Here is a 17,989-nt window from a genome sequence, read left to right as displayed (position 1 = left end):
TTTCCGCCGCCCGATCCACCCCCGGGTTTGTCTCACCCCAGCGCCAGCCACTCCCAGCCCTCGCGGACCCCGCAGCCTCCTTCTCGCGGGGGGGCCCCTCCCCTTCGAGTCCCCCTCCCACCGGGTTTGTTGCTGCCCCCAGATTGTGCCTCTCAACCTGGGCTGCGTCCACCTACTCCTCCCACCTCCCGCAGGGTCCCCCGGTCCTGTGTGGGTGGGGCACTAACTTGGAAAAACATCTCACAAAGGTGACACTTGCTCTTGGGAGACCACGGGTGTTCTACATAATTCAGTCATTTAGACTAGAGCCAGACCACCTGAGTCTCTGCATTAACCTCATAGGGCGGCATTTTCTGAAAATTAAAAGCCATATAATACATATAATATAGTATATATCATAAATGTGTGTATGCTTCCAAAATATGTCTGTAACTTAATAAACCGTGATACTATACCAGCTGCTATTACTAGTATTCATTTGTTCATTTATCCTTAAACATTTTTTAAGTAGGCTCCATGCCCAGTGTGGGGCTTGAACTCACAACCCTGAGATCAAGAGTCCTGTGCTCCACCCCAACTGAGCCAGCCAGGGCCCCCTATCTTTAAACATTCTTCAAGCCCTTCTGAGAGTGAGCCAGACCCTGCGCTGCTTTCCCCTGTCTAGGTAACCGACAGGTAAACAGAGGCTGGCGCAGAAAGCCATCCAGGAAGTTGAGGGGGCCCAGAGAGGGGCTGACTGGCTTCCCTAGGGCTCACATCACCATTGAGCTCCCACTCAAGCTGCCATCATTACCACCCTCCTTTGAGTGGCAACTCTAATGCCAAGACCAGCCCTGTGCGGCCAGAGCGTCTTCCTCCAGCCCTGGGAGTCCTCACCACCAGCACACAGGGCATTTCTGAAGAGTGGGGTGGGCAGGACGGCAGGAGACTCTTCTGTTCCCCCGTTCCCTCATGGCAGGCTGCCCCATGATGGAAACAGCAAGGATGGCGCTTCTAGGCGCTGAATGAGAAACTGGGAAGTGACTTGTGGGGTGGAAAATCCCACCTCCTGACCAGGAGTCTGGGAAATTACCTGGTTCCCAAACATTTCTGAGAGATAGGCCATGCTGAGGGTGCGGCTAGCACAGCCCACGAACTGAACTCCGCATCGGCAGTCAGCCTCTCAAACTAGCATAAAGACTTCTTCTTTATGGCCCTTACAAGTCTCACCTGGGAGTCTGAGGATTCCCTGATCCGTAAGAGAGAGCCAAAGACCAGGAGCGGGGTGTCATCTGGTGGAAGCAGGGGCAAATGGTTCTCCACGCATGATCCACACACACCTCAAACCCAATGGGTCCCACAGACTCATCCCCTCTGATGGCTCCCCATTCCAGCGAATGGCACCTTCACCACCCAAACGTGGGGATCCTTTTGGGATCCCACCTCCCAGCCCACCTGCATCAGCTGGACCCAAGGGGTGGGTGACAGCCAAGTCAACAGGAAAGCAAACCCTCTGCCTAGTGATTCTCTAAAGGGTATTTGGGGGCACCTGGGTGGCTCAGTCGGTTAAGTTACCAACTCTTTTTTTTTTTTTAAAGATTTTATTCATTTATTCAACAGAGATAGAGACAGCCAGCGAGAGAGGGAACACAAGCAGGGGGAGTGGGAGAGGAAGAAGCAGGCTCATAGCGGAGGAGCCTGATGTGGGGCTCGATCCCATAACTCTGGGATCACGCCCTGAGCCGAAGGCAGATGCTTAACCGCTGTGCCACCCAGGCGCCCCAAGTTACCAACTCTTGATTTCGGCTCTGGTCGTGATCTCAGGGTCATGAGATCAAGCCCCGCGTCAAGCCTCGTATTGGGCTCCAAGCTGGGCATGGAGCCTGCTTGAGATTCTCTCTCCCTCTGCCTTTCCCCAACCTCCCCAACCCCACTTTTGTGCTCCCTCTCTCTTAAAAAAAAAAAAAAAAACCAAAAAACTCAAAGTTAACAAAAATATATATTATAAAGAGTATTTAATACAAAGGAATTGCTTATAAAGATGTTAGAGGAATTAAAAGAACAATTAGGGGAGGGGAGACAACCCTGAAATGAGCAAGTGTAAGAAGCCACCTCCACCTCTGGGGCTGGAGCCGCTTCCTCGGCCGGGAGCCAGGGCATCGGGGTGATCTGGAACCACGGAGGAGACAGAGCCTCGGCAGGAGACAGACACCACAGGAAGCACGGAGGAGGGAAATATCCTGGCTTCTCCCTTGTCCCCCGCACTCATCTCACACCAGTGCCTCCCACTGGCCGAACCTGAGATGGAAAACATTTGACAAAGGAACTGGGAAATGTAGTTTGTGGGGTCAGCCCACTGCCGTGGAGAGCAGAGCCGGGGCATGGCAGGGCCTGTCGCTGAGCACAGGCTGCCAGCTGGCACTGGTCCAAGGCAGAGGCACCCTCCCCGTCAAACGTGCTGTGGGAGTCTGCCCGTGCCTAGCCTCTGCATGAAATCCTGGGCAGGTCCTTAGCTTTTCCAGGCGTCTCAGGCAAGAAACAACCCTCGGTCCTGTCCTGGGAACTCATCAGCGCTCCAGTCTCGTGGGCGGGGGGGACTTCTCCCGCGGAACCCAGGCTTGGATACTGTGTCGGAGGGAGAGGATCTCGTGACTTCTCTCTTGACTCTGCCAGGTATGGTTGGGGAGAAGCTCCCCCAAACCTCCCCCAAGCCTCTGTTCTATGGCAGCTGCAGGTGTCACCCCGCTCACATTGGGGCCTTTGGGAAGCAGTGTCTGGCTCATTCTCTGGAGACACTTTTGTAGGCATCTTGAAGGCTTTCTTGGTAATTCCTCTGACCACAGCTCCCCGGCACTGGAGCTGCCCAACCTCCTGTTGGCCACAACGGCCCGCAGCCCCTTGCCCGCAGCACGAATGGTGCTCCTGCAGGCTTCTCCTGCCGAGGGCTCCTCCCCCAGAGGAAGATGGTCCAAACCTCACCTCTTCCCTGGAGTCCATGATTGCCCTTTGTCCTTCACCTGTAGCAGTTGGGCTCACACCTCACACACCCCGTCTTGCTCCGGGTCGACCACCTCAGGCCCATCTAGCCTCGGACTCTAACTCATGTCACACACCTCTGTCGAGCACTACAGGGTGTCCGCCCCGGGGGTGCTGGCCACTGGGGAGTGCACAACGCAGGCAAGAATCTCCTATCAGGCTTGTGGGCCCTAAACTCCTTGGATATCAAGCTCTCAGAGTGGTCTTTGTAAGGCCCCTCTGCCTTGCCCAAGATAAAGGGAAGCACCCCCTCCCCCAAGAGGCAGCAGGGGGTGCTCAGCACAACGGCCACACCCTTCCCCAAATCCCTTCTTTCCACTTCTCCAAACCCAACATCTTCTTTGGGCTGGGGTTGGGCAATGGCAGATTCTGGCTGAACCGTGTGACATTCAACTTCTCAGCACAACCTCGCACGTGGCCTGGAGCTGTCTCTTCAAGTTGGGGTTTGATCTCGGCACTCACCATACTGTACCTATCAACTGGGAATCTGGTAAGACTCAGCAACAGCACAGGAAGTCCCCTTAACACCCTGCCTCAGTCTGGCTCACAAGGCCCCTCTCCTCCTACCCCACAGACCAGCCCCGGCTTCGGCCTTGGCCATTTCTCCCTTGCGATGCTCCAGTGGGCACCCAACTGGTCCTCTGGCCTCCCTCTACTCTGTTCTCCATGGTGCGGTCAGGGCCAGCTCTCAAAAGCATAAGGCAGTCATGTCATTTCCCCCCTGATCCAGTAGTTCTGAAATCAAGGGCTGATTTTTGCCCCCTGCCCCGCAAGGGACGTCTGTCAGTGTCTAGGGACATTTGCGATTGTCACGATTGCAGGGGGCAAGGTGGTGCTGCTGGCATCTCGTGGGTGGAGGCCAGGGTGCTGCTAAATATGACACACAGAACGGCCCCCACAACAGAGACTTGTCCAGCCGCACGCGTGCACAGCGCCAACACGGAGAACCCCTGGGGTCCTCCACGCCCTAGCCTGTGGCTCCCTGCGGCCTTCAGAACTGAGCTCAGTCTCCTTGTTGAGATGCTGGAGGCTTCACATCCTGGCCCAGACTGTCTGCCAGGCAGACTTCCACCCCGCCTCCGCTGCCCCATACTCTCACCACCCTGGACTACTTGAATAACCTTGAGTCCCCACCTCCGTGCCTTTGTCCGTGAGGGCTCCTCCCCCTGGGAGGTCCTCCCTTTCCATCTGCTTGGTGATCACCCACCTCTCCCTTCAACTTGAAGCCCAACTCCCTCTTGTGAAACTTGCCCTTAACCACATCCCAGCAACCCAGGCAGGGGCTGGTACCTTCTACAGACCTTTAGCAAAACACTCACCTCCGTATGGTTCGTTGCTTACATGTCCCTCTCCTCTCTTAGTAATTGCGATACTAGCAGTTATTGGAAATCTCCTCTGGGCCAAACGACTTACAGACATTGTCTTGCAGTAGAAGGGCCAAGCTTTAGAGCAAACTTAGACGGCTAGTAAAGGGAACAGTGCGTTCCAACGGAGTTTGTCCCCCATGGCCAAGGAACTCTGCTCAGGCGGCTGCTTCTCACGCCACTGGACTGGGTGGTCTTTGAGGGCAGAGGGATTTGGTCATGGTCCCCGCTGTTTCCCCGGTGACCAGGTGATAGATACACAGAGGAAGGGGCTCGGTAAAGTTGGACTGCACAACGGGACTAGCGTACGCGGGGGGCAATAAAGGGGTGCAGAAGTGAGCAAGGGAGTGAGTGAGTGGATGTCAGGGTCGAGGCCCTAAGAAGCTAGTCCATCCCCATCACTCCCAGGCTCTACCCACTCAACTTGGTGTCCTAGGCCATGCATGTCTCACACAGCAAAGCCTCACGGTGCAGAAAAAGGGCACTGTTTTTGTTCCTTGGTCGTGGAGAATAAGCAGGTTCCAGCAGACAGGACTGTGGCCCTCTGGTCCCCAACACAAGGGCTGCATGCCCAGGATATACCCTTGGCCTGGGGCTCCCTGGAGCCTGTCCTTCCTTCCCAGTGCAGCCCGTGGCCCTCAGAGAGCCCCCCACCATCTCACCCCACCGAGTTGATGATTCTGCTTTGCAGGCAGGTGGCATGGAGGGCATCGGGCCCAAGAACAGCCCGTCTGCCCTCCAACATTGGCTGCACACCTGCTGTGTGCCAGGCGCTTGGAGGAATGGCTCTGCAGCTTCAGAAAGCATCAGAGTTAGCTGGAAGGCTTGTTAAACATGCAGATTCCTGGGCCCCATGGGGCCCCATCCTGTCTGTTGAGGGCCTGCTGATCTGGCTTTTTAGTGCGCCCTCAGGTGACTAACGGCTATCTTTCGGGAAACACAGAGGGTTTAGCTGCAGCAAGTGCTGTGGCCAAGGGTGGTCTGGAAGGCAGAGCTGAGGTTTGGGTGGGGAGTGGCAGCTCACGCTCTGGGAAGGTCTCAGAACTAGCAGCGAAGCCAGCTCCCTCTGACCTGGTCTGGGGGCCTCCCCTGTGAGATCCTGTCTTACAGGGGCTGCTTGGGCCGTCTGAGTCCCTCCCCTTCCCCACGAGCTTGGCCCACAGCCAGGGCAAGCAACCTTCTCTCCTCCCACTGTCCTGCTTATCTCAGCGCCCTAAATGCTCTGGGCCAGCCCCTTGATGACTCATGTCCTAAAATCACGAACAGGAAGTAACACTTGGTATTAGCCACAGCCCCGAAACTGCCTCCTTCTTCCCTGCCTCCCCCTTGCCCTCCTGCCATGCCAGAGCCGCATATTGGGCTAAGCTGGCCATAGCGAGCTGCCAGCTCCCGTCCCAATGTCCTTCCAAAGGAGAGGAAGGCCAAGGAGTGCAGCTCTCCCTCACCCCAACCCTCAGAGAGGACCCCAGGCAATTTGGGGAAGGGAATCCAGAGAGCCTCCAGCCCTCCTCCTCCCCTCGCTTGGCCCAAGTCTCCCTGCTCTAAGTTGCCTCAAGAACCAGCCCCCAAACCAGCCCGAAACTTTCTGAAGACCCTCAGTTTCTAAGCCCCGAAAATGGGGCCAGCTAAGAGTCCGGGGGAATTCCCATCCTAGCCCCTCCCTGCGTGACCTTGAGCCAACGTTCCTCTCTATCACCGGAGGGAGCTGAACTAGATGGGGGAGAGCCTGATTTCCTTCTGCTCCATGGCGGCTGCCTCGGCAGGGCTCTGAGTTTGGAAAGGCTGTGAGCCTGCGCGTGGGCTCTGTAAGAAGGATGCCTGACCTGACGGAGGAGCCCCGTTTGCGCTGGGTGCACCAGAGGCAGCCACGGCATGATCACCCGGCCCCTCTGCCCTCTGGAGACGAGGACCCAGTGCCTCTCCTGTCCTGACTTCGAGGATCAGGTTGTCCAGAGACGTGGGGAGGTGGGGATGGAGCAGGGCTGAGCCGGATTCAAAATCCCTGCCTTGAACAAAGAGGGTGTGCTTGTCCTGCAGGAATGCCTGGCCCTTGATCCCGCACAGGACCTCACCAGATGAGACCTCCCTCTCATCCCACTGCAGGCCAGGCCACTATATTTTACACCCATCTGTTTTTAACCTCACATTGTTTAGGTTTTTTTAATTTAAAAAAAAATTCCAAGCATCCGATCAGAAACACCCATATTCCCACGGGCCGGAACTGACCAGTGTTAACGTCCAGGCTGTCCTCATTCCTCTCTGACCGCGGATTGTAACCCCTCACCCCTTCGCCCTCCTGGCTGGTCCTGAACACGCAATGCACGTTCCCACCACCAGACCTTTGCACTTACACTTCCCTCTGCCTGGAACACCCTTCCTCCAGATACCTGCATGACTCACTTCCTCGCTTCCTCCAGCCTCTACTCAAGTGTCACCTCCTCAGACAGGCTTCTCTGACCCCCTAACTAAAACAGCTGCTTTACTCTCCTTCTTAGCACTTGTATAAATTCTGTCTGTGTATTGTCTGTCTCTCCCACCATGATGGCAGGCGCCTTGACTGTTCTGCTCTCTCCTGGGTCCCCAGCACCTAGAAAAGCAGCACAAACACCGATTTTTATATATATATTTAAAATAGTAGGTTCTCGGGGCGCCTGGGTGGCACAGCGGTTAAGCATCTGCCTTCGGCTCAGGGCGTGATCCCGGCGTTATGGGATCGAGCCCCACATCAGGCTCCTCCACTATGAGCCTGCTTCTTCCTCTCCCACTCCCCCTGCTTGTGTTCCCTCTCTCGCTGGCTGTCTCTATCTCTGTCAAATAAATAAATAAAATCTTTAAAAAAAATAAAAATAAAAAAAATAAAATAGTAGGTTCTCAGTATTTTGTTGAATTATTTTTGCTTCAATTATTTTATCATTAAAATCGAAGCCCTTCTTGACCCCCCAGTTCTCATCCCTTCACCTTCTCCTCAAAGGCAACTGTTCCTCTGACTGTGCCCTCTTTCTCTCTAGTCCGTTCACTGCCTTCTGGTTCAAACCAACAACACAGAGCATCATTCCATATCCGTGCCTCTGCTTTTACAGCAATGGTACAAAACCCGGCTCACTGTTCTGGCCCTTGATTGCTTCCCCTCCCCTTGGCTGCGGTTCTGAGAACTTTCCGTGTTGATGAGTTCAGACTTGGCTCATTCTTTGTACCTGCTGGCGTGCTGGCCTGCACGCCTGCCCCACCCTGTGCTCCCTGCTCCCTGCTCTGGGACTCCCAGGGGCGGGTGGCTGAGCTCTGCTCCAGTCCCTGCTGGGGGATGCCCATCCCTGTGCCTGCCTCCCCGAAACACAGGATTGAGCGCCTCCTAGACTCCTAGGTCGTAAACCTAGAAAGTTGAACTGCCAGGTGGTGGGGTTTGCACATTTTCATTTTCACTAGGTCCTGCCAAATCCCTCTCCCAAGGGGCTGTACCCGTTTACACTCCCACCAGTGGCATGGGGGACTCCCGCGTGCCCACATGTGCAAGGACCTTTGATCTCGTCAGTGGGTTTCCTTTTATAGCCCTTCGTATTTTCAGACGGCTTTCAATTCTCCTCTCTGCTTTCAGCCTCACCCTGGCCCTGCGAACCTTCCTCCCACTTGAGGGATGAGTGTCTCAAAGTCTCCTGACCCCCAACCCCCAACCCCTCTGCCCTCTAGCCCCCAACCTTCCAACCTGCCACCCACCCCACTCTCCAAACCCCCCTCCTCACACCAGTTCCCTGCCTCCCCTTCAGGCCCCGGGGGAGCTGGGAAGCAGCGGGTTCCCACTTTCTAGTTAAAGACAAAAAGATACAATGGCTGCCTTCTGCCCCGCTCTCCCCAGGCACACCTTACCCTGCCTCAGTTTCCCTGCCTTCCCTAGGTCCCCTCTGAGGTCTCCACCCCATGACAAACTGGGCAGCTCTGGCCTGGGCAGGAGGGGCTCCCCTCAACAGACCCCTCCCCTCCCCTGTTTTGTGAATAATCCCCAAGGATTTTATAATCTGCTAGCCGGTATGAATGGACTCTTTTTTCGCCTAACTTCTCTCTCGCTCTTTGCTGGCCCTCACTAGATCAGGTTCAAACACACTCCTGTAGGTAAAGCCCTGCGCTTGCTTCCCTCTTTCCCCAATCCCTACTCCCGTTCCCCTCCCACCCTGAGCTCCATCCGGGTGTCCTGTGCCGTCTGTGGGGGGTTTGGATTTCTCTGCAGTGGGACTACTGCTGGGTCTGAGCGTAATCATGTACCTATTTCCCTGACAATCTGCCGGAAGTCACCCCGGGATGGCCGTATCAGGGGGGTGAGAGGGTCCCACTTCCTCACGCTCTCCCCCAAACTCACCGACAGCCAGCAGTCTGATTTTGGCCAATTGGCTGGGTGTGAAGTGGAACCCAGTCTGTTGCATTTGCATTTCTCTGAATATTCGTGGGTTTGAGCACCTCTTCATTACTTGTTAGTCATTTGGGTTTCCCCTTCTGTGAACTGCCTATTCACATCCTTTGACCGTATTTCTATTATTTCCTGTCTTTTTCTTGTAGCTTTGCAATAATTCCTTGTATATTCTAGATATTAATCCCTTGTCATTTTTAGACATCACAAATACGTCTCTCATTCTGTCATAGGTCTGGTGTCCTCGCTTAGGGTTGTTAAATCTATCTATCTATCTATCTATCTATCTATCTATCTATCCTTCATTTTAATGGCATCAAATCCACCAATCTTTTTCTCATTTGGATCTTCGTCAAAAGGTCCTTCCCAACCTGTAGGATAAAGAGGCATTTTTCCATAATTCTTCTCATTCGCTTTATGATTTGACATCTCGCATCGAGGTCTTTAATACAACCAGATCGTATGTGGTGTGTAAAATCTAGAAACCCGGCTTCATTTTTCTACGGCGTGAGTTGGTCTCTCCTGTCCCGCTGGCCGGGGCCCAGCCTGTAATCCCTGATCGTGATTACGTGGGTCTACGGCTGGACTGTCTCCTCCTCCATAGGTCTTCTTGCTCCTAGGATACTCCCACAAGGTCTCAATTAGTAGAGCTTTGTAGACTGTGCAGTATCTGCTTGAGTGAGTCCCCCTTGCTCTTCTTTTGCACAATCGACTGCATTCTATAGGGTTCTTTATTCTTCCATACGCATTTTGAAATACACTTGTACGTCCGTTCTTCGAGCTCCAGCCGTGACTTGCACGGAATTAATAATTCAGTTAACTGATTCATGGCAGCAGCGACATATCCCCGTCACCACGGTGTAGCCTCCATTTGTTCAGAACATCTTCTATGTCTTTTAATATTTTTTATTTTTCGGGGCGCCTGGGTGGCACAGCGGTTAAGCGTCTGCCTTCGGCTCAGGGCGTGAACCCGGCGTTATGGGATCGAGCCCCACATCAGGCTCCTCAGCTATGAGCCTGCTTCTTCCTCTCCCACTCCCCCTGCTTGTGTTCCCTCTCTCGCTGGCTGTCTCTATCTCTGTCAAATAAATAAATAAAATCTTTAAAAATATATATATTTTTTTTATTTTTCTCTGGATGTCCAGGTGTGTCCAGGTGAAAGGTGTCAGCACCCCTCCCTGTCCCTCCACTCTGCCCACCCTGACTCCCACCTGATCTCTGCCATGTCTCCAGCCGAGCTGAATGGCGGAGCCCAGTAGTCCTATGAGATGATCTAAGAGATGATCTTACATGGCTCATCCACGTCCACACAGCCAGCAGAGTGTGAATCCGTAAGGTAGAACAAATCGATATTATGACAAATATCATTAAAATCTGAAAAATTCCATTTCATAAGGGATTTGCCAGAACCCAAGGCAGTGCCTAATATGCTAAGTTGTACCACTCATTCTAAAGGGGCTCCACGTCACAGATGGAGAGCCTGGGGTTCTTCTTGTGCCCCGAACACAAGGCTTTCTGCAGGCTGGCCCTTAGGGAGAGGTGGGATTACCAGGCCCATCCCCCATCACCAGTAGCTTATACCTACTTGGTGGCCTTAGCTCTTCAGACAAGCTAGCCAGGAGGCAAAGGCCATACCTGTCACATCTTTTTTGGCCTTTCCTAGAGAAAATAGCTTTCCTAAACCTGTCCTTACCTCCCCTTCCTCAAAGGCTCCCACCTGGACCCCCAGGCAGTCTGGGCATAAACGCTCTCACACTGAAGTGCGATGCCTTCTTCCTCTGATGGGATGGCTTTGCTCCAACCCCACCTCCTTCTTGAAGCCCTCCAAGATGTCTCCAGCTGCAGGGGTCTCTTGCCCTCTCTACAGGAAGTCTGGCATTGGAGAAAAAGAAAATGAGCTAAACCAGAGACTCACAAATACATATATATATGTGCATATATATATTATATATATATGCCATAAAACTCTTTGTTCCAGTGGAATTTTAGATGGAGAGAGAACTCAGTTTTCTCAGATTACCAGGATATGGATCCCAACTCTGCCACTCACTGACTGTGTGACCTTCGAAGAGTCACTACACCTCCCTGAGCCTCAGTTTCTTGATCTGCAGAACGGCAGCAACAACTACACCTGCCCCAAAGCCCGCTGTGAAGAGTACGCGTGATGATAGGTAAAAAGCACCTGGCACATAGTGGGAAATCAGTAATGGCAGCAATTAGGATCGAAAGCCGTTTGTGAAACAGACCCGAGGGCTGCCACTTCATCTGCAGGGGGCTTGGAAAGGTCTGCTCCCCACTAACTGGGCTCACTCCTGAGTTACAGCCCCAGAACCCTTAAGTCCCGTGGTCTGGATCCATGATCCAGACTATGCAGAATAATGTGCATTGTTTTAAAATTGAAATAGGCAAAGGTGATTCCCTAATACAGCACAGAGTTTGAGAAGGAGCAGGTCTGCTATGTAAAATAAAAGAACAAGAGGGGCGCCTGGCTGGCTCAGTCAGGAGAACATGCGACTCTTGACCTCGGGGTTGTGAGTTCGAGCCCCACATTGGGGGTAGAAATTACTTAAAAATAAAATCTTTTTTTTTTTTTTAAGATTTTATTTATTTATTTGACAGAGATAGAGACAGCCAGAGAGAGAGGGAACACAAGGGGGGAGTGGGAGAGGAAGAAGCAGGCTCATAGCGGAGGAGCCTGATGTGGGGCTCGATCCCATAACACCAGGATCACGCCCTGAGCCGAAGGGCAGACGCTTAACCGCTGTGCCACCCAGGTGCCCCACTTAAAAATAAAATCTTAAAAAAAAAAAAAAAGAATAAGAACTAAAAGCAGGCACCCTCTAGAAGTTCCATTTAGAATCGCTAGAAGCAAATCCCTCAGTGGGGGCTCCGTAGAGGTGACGTCGTGCAGACAGTCCAAGTCATGAATTGCTAGTGAATTATAATTGTGGGATGGAAATGGTTTTAACCACGTGAGGAGAGCTATGAACAAAGACCCATAAGAGTTATAACCATAGATTGGGAGGTTTTATTTTGTTAATAAATCACCAAAGATAATTTTAAAAAATTATTTAGAGGAAGGGAAAGAAACCAGAATGTTTGAAGTGGTTATAAGGGGCATGGGATCACGCATAATTTTTATGATTTTCCTTATACTTTTATTGTATTTATTCATTTTATCATCTCCCCTCCCCCCAGATTATATTTACTTCCTTATGTGTAAGGATTTGGGGTTTTAATATATATTTTTTAACGTTTTATTTATTTATTTGAGAGAGAGAAAGAGTGAGGGGGAGGAACAGAGGGAGAGGGACAAGCAGACTCCTCGCTGACTGCGGAGCCCCACATAGGGCTCCATCCCAGGACCCTGAGATCACGGCCTGAGCTGAAGCCAGACGCTCAACCCACTGAGCCACCCAGGCGCCCGTTTTCATATTTAAAGCACCAGCAACCTGGGTTCTAGTTCTGAGGCTGGTGACCTCGGACACATGTCTCTCATCTCCAGGCCTCAGTTTCCCCATCTGTACTCTGAGAGGGAGGGGTTGCATGGGGTTCTGAGGTCTGGGGGTCCTGACTCCTCCTGCACATCGGCCTTGCCCCCTGCACCCCATTTGCCTCAGGCCATGTCAGGGCGCCGCCTCACCTCTGAGCCCCACCAGTTCAGAGGGCTTATTCAAGACCAGGTGACCCCACCCATGTTTTTCTCATTAGGGAGACCGTGGCTCAGAGCCGGAGCAGCCAGGGAGCAATCTGGGGGTGGGGGGCAGGCAAGGGGCAATGTCCTGCCAGGCTGGACATCGCGTGGCTCTGTGCCCATCTCCCTGATGTGGTACCCAGCTCACGAGCCCTCTCCTTGCTCATCAGCAAGGAGCGCACAGTACTGAAGTCACTGACCTCATCTTCCCGGCAAGTTTTCCCTTCCCCAATTCAAAAGGAGGAAGAAATAAATAATTTTTCCCCTGGTATGATTTCCCAGTCTTCACTCATTCAGATGTTTATGAGGACATGTCTACTGGTCAGAGATGAGCTGGGCAGGGCCCGACAGGGATGACTCAGGGTGGGCACACCCCCTGCAGAAGCTGGGGAGGCAGAGCTTGGGGAGGGACAGAGGGATCTGACTCAGGGGCCGGGGGCCTTCTTGAATTAGATGACAGTGACTCAGCCACCCCTAAATCAGCACGCATGTGGTGTCTGTCTACAGGACCTCATTCCCCAGGCCTGTCCCGCTTTCCCTGCAGATGCCACACATACTCACTGAGCACCTACTGTGTGCCAGGCAGAGTTCTCGTGTCCCTTCACCCACGGTTCATGGAGACCCTGCTCCAGCCATGTGCCCAAATGCGGATCCCAGGAAACTGGAACGCCTAGCAAAGACGGTGGGATCTCAAACACCAAGAAAGCATTGACTTTGCCACTACCTAGACATGGGTTCAAGTCCTAGCTCAGGTGATTTACTGGCATGTGACCTTGACCTTGGACAAATCACTGCATCTCCTTGAGCCTCCATTTCCTCATCTCTAGGATGGGGATAAGTAAGTCCTCTTTGCGGGGATGCTGCAAAAATCGGAGTATGGGAGTCCACAGCACCTGGCATATAGTAGGTGTTCAATAAAAGGAGACTCAGACCTTGACGGTGGCCAGCCCTGGGTCCCCCAGCGTGTAGGGGAAGGTTCACCTCCCGGAGGGTGCTCAGCCTCCCTCTTCCCCTCCACACTCAAAGGACACTCCCTTCAGGCCCCGTTCCCCTGCAGCTCCTCCATCCCCTGGAGGCTGTGGCAACTTCCCACCAACACCCAGCCCAGCCCTTCCAGTCTCCCTCCCAGCTCCTGCACAAGAACAGCCCCCTAGAACACGGCCCTGCCTCCACCATCTCGCCCCTCCCTGCTTAGAGACCTCGACATGGGAATGCAGGACAGAGGCACCCTCCTCCCCACTCTCATCTCTGACACCCCCATCACAGCTGCTCACTGCATGCCCCGAATTTCTCATCCCCCAGCCCGGACCTTTGAACGTCATGTGCCGAATCCCCAAGTCCTGGCTGCACCCTGACCCACACTAGGGGCCCTGCACACCATTGCATTTTTTCGGTCCTTAAAGCAGTTACGGCTGGCTGGCGCTATCTCATGCTCTCTCTCTTGTCCCTCCACAAGGGCAGGGCTTTGTCCCCAGCACCTAGCAGCACACAGAGTTTGAGCTCATGAACTCCCAAATCAATGAATGAGCTCCATCCTTGCCGTCTCTCTTTGGGACGGGTACTCTTATTTAATTCATTTTACAGAGGAGGCGGCAGACGCCCACCGTCCAGGCCCGGTGCCGCACGGTGGACGCTAGAGCCCCACGTTTACTTCGGTCACAGCAATGATCACGCTCTCGGCCACTGTCAGACTCCTGGCATGCCTCCCCAGGTGGGCTTTGTGTCCCTGAGTACCCTATATCCCCGTCTCCTCCCAGCCCCACCGTGTTTCCCGGCACAGTTCCTGACATACAGTAGGTGCTCTGTACGGCTTGTTGCTTAAATGACTCAGGGAGCGGCTCAATGAATGGACACATTCCTCTTTTCACACAGATATTTCTTGGGAGCCTGCTGGAACTAGGCCTCCAATCCTTTTCACAGTCAGAGCTGTGGGAACTCAGAGGACCCAGAGGTCCTGGTCCTGGGTGGTCCTGGAAGGTTTTCTGGAGGAGGAGAAGATAGTTGAGGATGGAGGCTTGGGAACCGGGGTGCTGGGCTGAGATTTCACGGTGAGATGTGCCCCCCTGTATTTGGTGATGGGAGGGGGTGGGGCACAGCCACGTTTCAGAGTGGTCTGGGTACGGGAGACATGGGAGGTAGCAGGACCGGCCTGTGAGGGCTTGATTGGCAGACTTTGGCCTACTGGTACTGCGGAACCATCGAAGGTTCTGTGAGAGAACAGCCTGGTCAAAGCCGGGCTTCGGAAAGGAAAGGCAGATGGAAGGCAGGAGACAAACTCCATTCGCTGTACGTTTACTGAGCCCAGCGGACACCCGAGTAGCACTCGGCAGGGCCTGGGACTCAGGGGCACAGCACAGTGGTGACCCCAGCCTCAGCTACAATGGAACAGCATGGCCCAGTGGTTGGCAACTTGGACTCCAGCCAGGTGGCCTGGGTTGGAATGCTGGCCGCCGCCACTTCGCAGCTGTGTGACCTCGGGCAAGAGATGGAACTACTCTGTGCCTCTGTCTCCTCGCCTGGAACAGAGGGAGAACAGCGATCACTGCCCCGGGCACCGTGGGGTTTCCAGGAGAACACAGAAAGCCTCAATAAGAGTTCTGTCTAACTAAGGTAGGACTTCCTGGGTGGCGGGAATGGAGCCTGTACCCCTTCTGTCAGAGCCCAGCTCACAGGGGACAGGGGGGCTCTCCGAGAACTTCCATCTCGAGAGTGCCCCAGCGTTCACGAGGGGTCTTAGCCTGCAGCGGGGAGCCCTCCCTTGAAGCCTGCCACGACACCTCCCTCCCTTCACACCGATGCTGTGGGTATTTCCTGAGCAAAGTGTCATCACAATGAAAAACAATGTGCCTGCAACGGACTCTTGCATAATCTGCCCCCAGCTCTCTGTGACTTCCTGGCCAGGCTGGTGCAGCCCCAAGAGGGGAGCCCCCATCCTGCCTCGGAAGGTGCCAGACCCTGCCCTCCTTCTCAGGGGACGCCCAGCAAGAGGTCTTGCCACCCAACCTCAGTCTCTCCCTCTTGAACCTGGGGTATTGGAGCCAATTACTTTAAAAGCCTCAAACGTTCTCGAATCAAACAGAGGGAGGCTTGATTTCTGGCCCTGCCACATTCTGCCTGCGGGGGGCGGCGGGGGGCTCCTGAATGCACAGGGCATCCCTGTGGTCAGAGCTCACACTCTGGACACAGACCAACTTCAACTCCAATCCCATCCAGGTGACCTTGGAGACGTGATTGAGCCTCCTTGCGGCAACTTTGGGAGCAAGAACAGTCCAATTATTGGGAGGAGGGAATGAGGCAGTATGCAAAGTGCCTGTCACATAATAAGATCTCAAAATCCTTCGTGGGCTGGCGGGGTCTGCAGCCCCTCACCTTGAACCTGGGCTCTGGGGCTGCTTGACGAAGGGTGTACGGCCAGAGTGATGCTGGGCCCGTTGCTGGGCCCGGATCTTAAGAACCTGGCTGGTCCCACTTCCTACGCTGGGGCTGTTTGTTCTAGGAACGCGGTCGCCATGCTGTGAGGAAGACTTAGCCTCCCCGAGAGAGGCCTGTGGCGAGAAATCCACAGCCCGCACCAACTTGCCTGCTGTCTCAGAAGTGTGATCCCCAGGGCCAGCTGTGAACAGAGGTGAGCTTTCCCACCAAGGCCCAGCCAAACTGCAGATGTGTGAGCACAACCAGTGATGGAGCTTGTTGCAAGCCACTAAGTTTTGAGGTGGCTGATGACAAGCAAGAGAGAACCGGGACGGTTCAGGTCACTTACCAGCCATTCAACGTTACTGAAAAGTGGGGTGCAGCGAGCTCATCTGTAATCATGGCCACCGTGAGGGTGAGTGGCAAAGTGCGGAAAAGTGTCTCTGCATTGAGTACGATCCCAACACACAAGGTTGCTGCCCCTTACACAGGAGCAGTTATGCAATCTGGGAGACCCAATGAAAACAGAGGGCCCCTTGTTCAAAGACGAACAATTTTTTGGACAGCACAGCAGAGCAGTAAGCCAAGCGCCGGTCCTTCAAAACAGGAGCCTTGCTGGACCAAGCAAGCCACGTGCTCAGGTGGCTGCAGACGGCTTCTGCGACGTTCTCGTCTCTGATTACGTGGACTACCTCCACGCTTGCAAAGCTGCCTTATCACTAAGAACCCAACTCGCTTCCCGCAGTTACTTATGTTTTAGCACCAAATTAAAAAAATAAGTAAAGGAAAGAATGAAAAGCAGCAAGTCATCTCTACCGTTCACCTGGACTGAACAGTGATCCCCGCCCCCCACCCCCAGCCTCCCTGTCTCCACCAAGCAGCACCAAGCTGGGACCTTAGTCCAAACGGCTTTAACTTCTGTGGGGCTCAGTTTTCCCATCTGTGATCTGGGGAGGCCTGCTCCTGACTGGTCTTCCTTCCAGGGCTCCTCGGGGGCGTGGGGCAGAGAGGGGGGTACGAGGAGAGGCTGAGAACGCACACGCGATAGCATCATAAGGGGGCTCTCTGAGCTGCCTGTGCTCTCAACCCCGAGTCTCCTCTGATTCAGGCCACCTTCAGGGAGCTCGGCTCCAAGCACAGAGGCTCTGCCTGGGCTAGCTCCGTGTCCTTCCACCCTGCCAGGGGGACTCAGAAAGCCACGCCTGGCCGGCCCCTTGACCTCGGGCGGGTTACCCAGCCTCCTGCGGCGACTTCTGCCTCCCCAGGAGAGGACTAAAACCGACCTCCTTCCTGCCTCCCAGCTGTGGGAAGTTGGAGGTGAAAAGAAGCTTGTCCAGAGGGCACAGGGCCCGATGATAACCTTAATATGAGTGCACCCCAGCCACGGGGGCACCCCAGCCACGTGGACAGGAGGGCACCTCCCTGGCTGACGGTGGGTCAGTTTAGGCGCCTCTCTGAGCCCCAGTCTGTAAAAGGGAGCGCTGATACTCAGCCTTTCAGCTATTATTAATGAAGCTCAAATACAGAAAGAATGTAGAAAGGAGGGAGCCAGCTCTAAAGCTCCTGAAATGCCTACAGGGGCCGCCCCATACCAAACAGGGAAGGTGCCTAGCGCCAGGCCAAGCACTTGACCCGGGTCACCCCAGCACCTCACAATCATCTCGTAAGGGAGTGATTAAGTCCGTGTTGCAGATCCAGGAAACCGAAGTTGAGGGCAATGTGGCTGGAACTGCTCGAGCGGGAAGTGAACCCTGATGGAGCGGCGCCCTTCCCGGGCAGGAGAAGCCGGGCTGATGAGTGGAAGGGGGCCCGCGCAGGCCGGGTCCGAAGAGGCCCCACGCCCCCGCACCCAAACAAAGGCCCCAGCCTCCCCCAGGAATTTTCGGTGTGGTTTTTACTCTCCCGGAAGACACCCAAAGAAAGGGGAACCTAGACGTCCTGGCTCCCAGCCCCCCGCAGTGACATCAGCCGTGGACCCTGCACTGCTATCAGCCAGGAATGTTGTCTGAACTCTGCCTTTTCTTTTTTTTTTTTTTAAGATTTTATTTATTTATTTGACAGAGAGAGAGAGACAGCCAGCGAGAGAGGGAACACAAGCAGGGGGAGTGG

This window comes from Ailuropoda melanoleuca, chromosome 11, assembly GCF_002007445.2.
Source record: "Ailuropoda melanoleuca isolate Jingjing chromosome 11, ASM200744v2, whole genome shotgun sequence".
Classification (NCBI taxonomy): Eukaryota; Metazoa; Chordata; class Mammalia; order Carnivora; family Ursidae; genus Ailuropoda; species Ailuropoda melanoleuca.
The sequence above is the reverse complement of the archived record's forward strand: the minus strand, read 5'-3'. Positions refer to the sequence as shown.